The sequence below is a fragment of the Ylistrum balloti genome, unplaced genomic scaffold (genome assembly GCF_031769215.1).
Source record: "Ylistrum balloti isolate Yb309-2 unplaced genomic scaffold, AGI_CSIRO_Ybal_v1 Utg369888, whole genome shotgun sequence".
NCBI classification, from domain to species: domain Eukaryota; kingdom Metazoa; phylum Mollusca; class Bivalvia; order Pectinida; family Pectinidae; genus Ylistrum; species Ylistrum balloti.
Window position 1 is genome coordinate 556,423 of NW_026782022.1, and position 9,362 is coordinate 565,784.

Genomic DNA, 9,362 nt, shown 5'->3' on the forward strand with positions numbered 1-9,362 from the left:
TTAATGATCAGTTTGAAATTAACTTTCACTAAAGTTGATTTAAAAAATCCGACAACAGAAAGATACGATATTTGTTCTATTACTTAATCAGGACGTCGATAAATATTCACGTTCAAACTTTATTACTGGTGTAGAATATTCAAAGAATCAGTAGACTTTCGTTTCGTTACCCGAATGAAGGTTGAATATTGCTAAGCCGTTTACGAAATACATTGCGGTATCTGGCACAACCCGATCTGTACCTTAATATAACAAACGTCATTGCGTTATTTGAGTCATTTACATGTGAATATCTTCATGACATAGATCCTGTTGGAACTAAAAACAATAAAATGGTAGAACTCATTATGAGACTTTATCTGAATGATAAAATTTAAAAATCTTTTCACGTGAACATCTAAGTAATATCTCGAAAACTTTTGAGAAATACTTCAATTGATAATTGAAGACTAAATACATCACGTCATTGCAAATGGCACAATGCAATGGATGAAAATATAGATGACGGGGTCATACATTAAGTATCGCACTGTAGATAGATTTAGATATGTGTCTTGTGCTTGATAATCTGGAATCATGGAGAGATGATGGAATATTACAATATGGGTACCATATAGAAAAATCTTATCTGTACACAATGACGAAGATATTGGACGTGCAAGTTACCAGCAATGATGATACCACTGTCCTTACGTGCTGCTTCTGCACAGCGAAACAACGACATGTCACGACCAAAAGTTAAACTCTCTCTGAACGTTTTACAACATTTCTTCTGTTAGTGACATGACAAAGTAACATTTTAACACTTTATAAGTAACATATAAGATGAATTTACATTGAAATTTACATTTGTATTTGCATAAATCTATTTTTTTTAAATATATAAAAAGTAGTCAGCTTCATCCTTTTATATTTGTCCTAAATATGCCAGTAATTTTGCTATTTTGCTTGTGAAGTGTAATAAACAGAATATTTAATAATGTCTTCAGTAATAACAAATACATTTCACTCATGTGACTCATATTTTGTGTATCTTTCAAAATAATGATATATTGGACACACTTGTGAAATGTATTTGTTATTACTGAAGACACTATTGAATATCTTCCATATATGAGATAAGCAATGACTTCAGTTACATGACCCGATCCCCTAAAGACCCTCTTCTTCAATCACCATAGCATACCATGTATACATATTGAGACCTTAAAGATCAATGTTCAAATCTCCTTGAAGGCCATGCTTCTCTATAGCATGAACTACAGGAGGTTGCTTCTTTATATACTTATTAGCCACTTCATATGTCGAAGCATTGAAGCCGATGTGACCGGTTTTTGTAATAAGTTTTTTTGCCTCAGCCTGTGACAGAGAAGCTGTATCGGACACGATGTGTAAATGACAATATGAATTTTGGGAGTTTTACTTTATAATTTATTAATAAAGATTCATCAGTTCATACTTATTTATTGGTGGCAATTATCTTCAGAATAAATACATAAAACGTGTAAATGCAGTGATTTGAGCTTTTTGATAAGCACACAATTTGCGTCTAGTTATGCTTTTTAAAAAGTAATATAAGATAATATTTATTTTACAACAAATGCGAAACAAACTTTTTGTTTATATTAATCACTCTTGTTGACCCGGATGGAAGCGCGTGAGGGATCATACTTTGGGACGAAACCCAAGTACCCAAGGAAAACACAGGTTGTGTCGAGCAAAAGACCCCTTACCTTTTCACTTCCGCTCCGAGAATCGAACCAATAACGGCTAGGTGAAAGGCGCCACCCGACCACCGAAGGGTCTTTAGTACACTTTCCTCCGTTCAGGTTTCATTTGTCCTTTTTCATGTCTATTTGCAGTTTGGCCATACGATTTTTATAGATATGATGACATTATCTTACTGTATTTGTTTTTGTACTCATGATTTCGTGTACCTTATTGATACAAGAGTATGTAGGCAAGTAATGCAATTGTAATGCATATATCAATAGAAACATTCTTGACTTCTTTGTAATAACTATCAAGAATTAACTCCTTTGAAACGATTATTTCAAAATCACATACTTTGCCACAGAAAAAGAATTAGGAATCACAGAGACGTCATGTTAGAAATAAACAATGTAATTCTAAACTTCAAAGTATGGCGTGATACCATTGTTGTAGACCACTATATTCTTATTCTACCAAGATATATCACCCCCATTGGTTGATCCGTATTTTGACACAATGTGAGGGGATTCCTCGGCAGCAAGTGACGGCATGGATGCTCGCAAATGGTAATGTGATGCTGTGGACGATTTAGAAATTATTCGAATTTACTTTAATAAAGCAATAACTAGACATTAAAAAAAATTATTGCGATGATGGTTATATAATATCCATCATCTGTAACCTTATCGGGTTTTCCACACAGAAAGCGTTGCTGACTCATTCCTATACGTAATCATCATGATATCTAAATGTTTGATTACAAATATTATATTTCTGGCCAAAAATATTTATAATTAAGCCTTACTAACGTATTACCTGGTGGGTTAACCACTGATAATGCTAATTAGTTTCCTTGTATGGTAGTTTTGCCGGATGTGGCAGGCACTATCGTATGTAACACCTGTACGTAATCCATGCACGCACCACCAGCTGACGTGCGCGTGACGTGTAGGGAATTCACCGAAAGATTGATATATATATACTTCTATTTTGAACATTCAATAGTGAAACACTTCCCCAGAACTACTACCAGTCAGTAAGTAAGCCATATCATTATCTACTTTTCCGCTTGCGTCGAACAATGATTGTTGAACGTGTTAAAAGTCAGTATTTTAAAACAGTTCAGTAATGAACCATTTACATATATCATTCATACCTGTCGGAATTAATATTCTAATACAGCGTATACACAGTAAATCGAATACAAACTATACACGGTGAATAATTTATCTACTTTATTTTCAGACGAAAGCACAGTTGCCGTTCCTAGGAGACAATGAAAACCTCTATTGCGATGTTTGTTGTTTTAGCAATACTTATATTTACAACAGTGTCAAGTCTTCCCGCCAAAAGTCAGGTGACCTGTCAACGCAAGTGCGCGTACTCTTATTTTGACAGTGTAGACGCATGTCTGAAGACAGATGAAATAAAATATTGCAGAAGGATATGCATCGGGATGTTTTTAAGATGTCGGGATGCCTGCCCAAAATACCAATCTAGAGCTGACCATAGAATAGATATAGAGTAACTGATACGGGAGACTTTTTCTAATAGCCGAGTGATGTGCTGCAGTACACATGGATTATGCAAAGCCTGAGCGACAGAGCAATGCCATTGAAAGGTCCAAGTTATCAAATCAATGGATACACACAGAATGCTTACTGACAACACAAATTGGATTTGGATGAAGATTTGATATAAAATGTGCTATAAACTTGAATTTTAACTTTGTAGACAGAACAATTGTAATTTTTAAAACCATATTTAGATTTATTCACCATATATTACAACCGTTTGAGATATATCAAATTTTTATGTTGAAATAATCATATATTGGTAACAATCTATAACACCTCAGCTGAGCAGCTGAAGTATCCATCATATTAAGGCCATACTTTATTAACATTATCTCGTGTGATATATTTATTCTTGTGTTATGTACATTTGTAATATTTATTAATTAATATTTTGTCTAGAAATCCACGATTCTCACCTTTTGTGTTTTACGAATCAAAATACCAAACATGTGATGGGACGATATCTAAATAAAGTCGAAATTATAAAGCAAGTTTCATCGTTTTGCTTTATGTTCAATGCTTATAGCTGAGGACTATTTCTTCTGTTTAAATTAGTTATCTTTCTCTGAGCAAACAAACGACAAATTAATGGATGATATATACATCTGCACACAAATCGATATCATACATCATGATAACGTCTGGTGAACTTTAATTGAGGTAAACAAAATGCATCACCATCTGTTATACCGTACACTATCTGCCAAGTGTCTCGACAAGTACAATATGTCACTTGATCATTAATGTATATAAATAACAGTTACAAAGATTTATAGGTAAAGGAAATAAACTGAATTTATCGTAATTATCAAAGCTATTTAATATCAATGTAAAATAATAAGCAAATACGATCTCAGCTCGATCGTCTTCAACATATCATACAATATATTGGTCGAATGACAAACCTGCTCACAATAATTGGTAATTTTCTTGAATTACTATTACTAAGACATCCTGTTCATTATATTTTTATTGAATCTCTTACAAGTCATTTACACGGTTGTATCCATTCTCATGTAGATAATACCACATTTCTAGAGAGTTGACTTCAACCACACTGACGCAATAAGTATTTATTCAAATAAAAAAAAACCAAGATCTTTTCCGCTAGATCCATGATGGATGTTTTCGTAGAGGATAAAAAAAACCTGCTCAGCTTTTGGAACGGATCAGGACACAAATGTGGATGGAGATTCAGTCATAGATTTTGTTATGTGAATATACGTTATGAGATCTTGATTCAAACACAATTTCGATATAGTTAGTGCAAGATATGAATAAAAGAAAAATTGAAACGGGGACTCCTGAAAAAGTCGAGAATCAGACCAGTGACCAAAAGACCTTATAACACAGCCAGTAGAAAATGTGAGTTTAGAGACTACACAGTCACCTTCATCAGACATGAAGCAAAGATGTATGTAGCGTACGAGAGGAATCGGCCGACGTTTTCGACTTACCGTGTACTAGGATCGGAAAATAGTGTACCGAGATGGTGAATATATTATAGAAAAACAATGGTAATAAAGAACTTTAGTCGATTCGACTTCGCTTTGAAGAACATTTAGTCAAAGATAGCGACTAAACACTAACTAAGGATTTCAATCAGACCATCGCTCCAGACAAAATTCCTTTTGTAACCTTATTATTGTGAACGAACGGCATGTAAGAAGTTGAGTTACGCTGAAGCTGACCAAATGAGATCAGAAGTGACAGGTGTCTTAAAATCTACATTGTATGATATTGTATTCTATTGTATTACCAAACCGAAGAAAATGTTCCGAAATAAGATAAGACCATGCGTGTAAGCGTCTTTTGTTTTTGTGATATCCGCCATGTAAATCTTTTTACACCCAAGTAAGTGATGTCACGTTCTCAAAATGAAAACATTGTAAACAACAGTAGAACCACCAGGCATACTAACGAGCATCAAACACGTCCACTTTTATATCGAACAAGGAAATGACATGTTCCCGAATGAGACCATTATGACGTTCGTAAGCCTTTCCCATAATTTTCATCAATATAATTGAAAATTGAATGGAAGGACTCGCAAGGTTTTAGTAAACTTTTAGTTAAGCCATTTGATAAATTCAGGCTCGTAAGAAAACATAAACTGAGAGAATGACATTGCTTGGTCGAAAGCTGCCTTTAACAAAAGAACGAATGTTGTCGTGTTCTGTCATTTTTCTTCCATAAATTAGGAAACTAGCAGTTTATATATACCCCTGGGAATGTGCATGAGTGTGAAAGTTTTGCTTTCAAAAATGACTCATAATATTTATATTCGAATTGAGCCTTTAAACCTGTTAAACTTTCTAGAAGCATTTCATATTAATGTTTGTACAATCTGCATGTCGAAATTTTGGATATAAGCAGTGGAATCTTCGATCTTTTGTATCAGTGACCATTAACGTACAGCGATGTTTTAACAGTTTTCTGTTATCAACTTGCCTACTAGTTACCAAGTAAGAATAAAAGTAGTAGTGTAGTTATAATAAACAACTTTGTTCCGTCTGGAATGAAAAATAGTTTTGAGTTAATGTAGCAAACAGAAAATAACGGTATTAATACCAACCTCGGTCAGTCGGATGATTACCCTGATCAGTGACCGAGGATAATTGTTCTTACTATTATCATTATATCTTCCTACATCGCAGTTAGATAGTTGTTTACCATTTGTGATACGAATATATAAGAATCATAATGTAGATCAGACATCAAACTAATGGAAAATTGAAACTTTAAATAAATGTAACATATAAATGGTCTCGAGGCTTTAACATACTCTATATAGGAGTGATAGTTCGATCAGAGTGCATTATAACCGCCAGGTTCAGTGTGGTTATGCCTTGCGATGTTTAGATTTGTTTAATCTGGATCTAGTAAATTCAAAACAATTATTATTTACTCATAGGCGTTGACTTTGTGAGATCTTAAATGATACATTTTGGTACCGTACAATTTCGCTTCTCTTTCGCTAGGCACTGAATGGGAACGTATAAAAGAAACACGTGAAAAACACATAAATACTAATTCCGAAATGGCTAAATAATCAAATCGAATGCATCATGCACCTCTTTCGTCCGTCTAGGGCTCCTCAGTGACGCTCAGTAACCTAAGAACCCTAGAAGGCCTCTGAGGGAAATGTTTTATTTTAAATAGTCGCAACAAATGCCGAATAAAGACGACGAGGTTCACTTCCAAATAATTCAATAATTTTGTTTATATCTATTATTGAACGGTTTTCAAATGACATCTTATATAAGATCTTTTCTGTCGTAACCCTTTACATTCATTAATTTGATATTTCAGAACACTTTTGAGCCCTAATCGTCACTGACGAATCTTATAAAACAAAAACAAAAACTGCAGTATGATACAGAATAATTTATTACTCGGCTATGCTATATCTAATTCTTAATTTGCCTCGAAGGTTATTATTACCTTGTGTCTTGTGTATCTTTTGTACACATTTATATACCTAGTGTATAGGTCACACACCGTGAGTTTCCCCCTCTTGTTGACTAACGACTCATCATAAACCATTTCATCACAGGCTCAATATAGAACTATGTTTTAGGCTATGATTCAAACTATACTTTTGCATCTTTGTTTTTCCGAAACGAAATATTTTATTTGATAAATAAGTTAATACGAATATACAATATACTTAACCATAAAACAGACTACGATTACTATTTTCATTTTTATTATTTTCAATTTCATAAAAGATAACAAACTTGGCAGATAGATATACTGGTGACATTGGGCAGAAATTTAAAATATGTACTTGTCTGTTACCGGTACCTTTTAAAACTTTCATTATCCTAAATGATCAATTTGATTAAATCATAAGTACGTTGAAGTCACATCCTTTTACATATCATCTAGACTGATCTAGAATTTGACAAGTTTGATCTATTACGTCATCGAAGTGTCTAACAAGGAGGAAACACCTGCATGTCACGATTTTTATGTATTGTATACACTTTATCTACAAACAAAATCGATGGAAGTCAAGTTTGCTACCACATGTGTGAATCGTTAATGAAGTTCCGAAACCAAGCTCTGTCATTTATCAGTTTCACGCCATAGAAATATAAACAAGGTGAAATTAAGCACGTCGTCCGTTCAGTTGGAAATATAATGCAAACCTATAGTAAAAGGCCCAGTGTTAGTCTAATTAGACTCTTAATAGCATATCTAATCTATTAGATACATTTTAACAGCAACGCAGTCATTAATTAAAATGATTAATGATGAATTGATGTTTGTCACTTTTGTTCGTTCTTGTTTCAGTCTTTTTAAGTTTTTATTTTCGCACTAGCACGGTTACTCCTAAAACAATGAATAAACGATTATGTTACAAAACATGACTCCATTGTTATAACTGTATACGTGATAACATGAGAGATCATAATTAGGGATTTAATATCCTTTTTATAATGCCCATACGGATTTGGTCACTATTGAACTATCGACTTGTTCCTAATCAAGTACTTTAAATAGTATATAATACTGTTATATGTAAACACGCCATTTAATTGGAGAATATATATATTTATATTATGTATAATGAATAACAACGGAAGTGTGTTAAGATAAGTTCATTAATAAAATCTAGTGATATGATTGTCATACTTTGCCTGACGGTAAAGAAATAGGTAGGTCACACATTCCAGGAAATACTATGACGTCCAGAATACTATGGTTTAGATTAGTATGATGTGGTTTTCAAATATGTATAAACGTTTCCACACACAGGGCAATATATGGAACACGTTGATGAATAGTTAATTAACATGTTATATCTAACGGTATAAGTCTTTAAAAAATAAGGAATGTGTGGATATATCTCTATTTAAAATGGATGCATTTAAATAATGGAAATAATACGTTAGGCACATTAATAAATTACTCATTCATTCGTGTTCATTACAATAATACTTACATGGTAGTGGCGTGTTTTGGCTGGCACTGGTATTCCGATCTAAGTCTCAATATATCATCATTGGACATTGTAAGAAACGCTGGATTTTTTTACACTGTAGACAACGTCAGTAACCACTACAGCGGCCCCATAGAGGACGAAAGATCTGGAAATTAAGTTCAGTAATAAACCGTATTTTACACTCCACTGTAGGCTTTATATATTTATGATGTGCATGGTAAATATAGTTTTGAGGGGTATCGATTTAAATATTTATACATAACAGAAAAAGATACTTTTTCCATAAAATAGTCCCCTAGATTTTTCTAATAATGGGCAATATTGGTACGATTTCTGATTATGAATTGCATTTTTACATGAAGTTACATTTTTTTCATGCGGAGAAAGCCTTCGTAGTGGTCATAATCTTTAGAAAAAGGATGTGAGCAAGTAAAATCGTATGTTAACAGTTGATGATCAATAATGAACACACAAATCGAACCCCCTCCCCCACTTGTATATTAGATATGGGATGAGAGAGAATAAAATGTGCTTTAAATGAATAACGGTGTTGGCTTTTTTCGGCTGTTAGACACGTACTTAAGCAATACGCATTTAAAGAAACAAACAATCATTCAAACGACCTTGCTGTATACCGTTTAGAAATCTAAATAAAGCCAGGCGTAACCTATTAACTGCATGAATATTTACATATCAGTTTGAATACGCCATTTAATTTTACTTCACAAGGCGAGTCACATTGTATCTCCAATGTTTGTTGTTAAAGCTCAATTGATGACGTCAAATTAAATTAATGTATATGTCTAATGGGTAAAAAAATAACTAACAAATTACATAAAAAAATAAATTGTAAACAACAAACTATCGACATTTATAGTTTTATTTTATGTACATCCTTACATGTTTACAACACACATATTCAGTAAATAATTTTCATTTCCTGCTTTGTTGTAACACTTTTTTTGTTCTAAAACCGCACAGAAAAAGGGTGGTACGGTACATAATGTTGCTTTTTTATTTTTATTTTTCTATTTTTCCTCTTAGATAATTTCTTTTCCTTTTTTCTGCAGTTTGTCTTTTTTATGGATAGTTTCCAGTACTTTTTCAGGATTGTACACATT